General features: G+C 40.1%; 1 non-coding gene across 1 annotated transcript; it reads left to right on the forward strand.

Moving 5' to 3' along the window:
- Window positions 1–942: 942 nt before the first annotated feature.
- LOC141636144 (small nucleolar RNA R71) lies at window positions 943–1049 on the forward strand. Its single transcript, XR_012540776.1, has one exon. It is a non-coding gene; the product is annotated as a small nucleolar RNA R71 (small nucleolar RNA).
- The last annotated feature ends 214 nt before the right edge of the window (window positions 1050–1263 follow it).

Genomic DNA, 1263 nt, shown 5'->3' on the forward strand with positions numbered 1-1263 from the left:
TCCACGACTCTTTCCTTGTCACTAGCCTCCACAATGTCTTCCTCAATTTGCTTCTTTGTCCCTTCATACCTTTTACCACTCCTCAAATGGATGGCACTCACCGACTCATGTCTTGGGGTATTACTTTGAGGTGGTAATTGCCCTTTTTGTCTTTGAGAGCTAGAAGATGCTAATTGAGACATTTGGGTTTCCAACATCTTTGTGTGAGTTAGTATGTTGTTGATGGTGATATCTTTTGCTTGGCTATATTTTTGCATTTGAGTGAAAAATTCTTGTTGGTTCTTTTGCATTTGGAGGACCGCTTTTTGAACATCAAAGCCTTGGTCATTGGATTGATTATAAGAGGGTTGATTTTGATAACCTTGGCTTTGGTAAAAGGGTCTTTGAGCTTGATTTCTCATTGGAGGTGGGGTGTATGTTAGTTGAGGGTATTGAACATTTTGGCTTTTGTATGAAAGATTGGGATGGAATTTGGTGTTCTCATTGTAATAGTTGGAATAAGGGGTGCCACTCTTGTATGCTTAGAAAGCATTCACTTGTTCCCCTACATTCACTTTGGTCATGTCCCAAAGTTCCACAACTCTCACATACTCCAGTTGGAATTGAGGATGATGCCACCATAGCATTAACATGTTGCTTAGGTGATTTGGAGGCCTCTTCAAGTTTAGTCATGACCTTCTCAAAATTCAAATTAATGGTGTCAATGTGAGCACTTAGTTGAGCACCTAATTGAGTAATGGAATCCACCTCATGCTTTTCTCCTCTAGTAGCCTTCCGAGGTCTACTATATTGTGAGTTATGGACCGCCATTTCTTCAATTTTGTTCCATGTTTGAATGTCATCAACTTCGGTGAACATACCATTGGATCCCATATTGAGAATGTTTCGGGAGTCTTCATATATAGACCATTCCAAAATTGTTGTACAAGCAATCACTCGCTAAGTCCATGGTGTGAAAAAGAATGACAACTGTCCTTGAATCTCTCCCATGCTTCGTACAAAGATTCCTCATCCCTTTGTTTGAATCCGGTGATTTGCGCTCTAAACATGTTAGTCTTTTCCGGAGGATAGAATTTCTTGTAGAAAGCAAGTGCCAATTTATTCCAAGAATCAATACCAAGAGTAGGCTTGTCTAGGCTTTTCAACCATTGTTTCGCGGTACCAATCAAAGAAAAAGGGAATAAGACCCATCGGATTTGGTCTTGAGTAACTCCGGTTTGAGAAATCGCATCACAATAGTGTAGACACCTCAAAATGTCTACC

This window comes from Silene latifolia, chromosome Y (genome assembly GCF_048544455.1).
Source record: "Silene latifolia isolate original U9 population chromosome Y, ASM4854445v1, whole genome shotgun sequence".
Classification (NCBI taxonomy): domain Eukaryota; kingdom Viridiplantae; phylum Streptophyta; class Magnoliopsida; order Caryophyllales; family Caryophyllaceae; genus Silene; species Silene latifolia.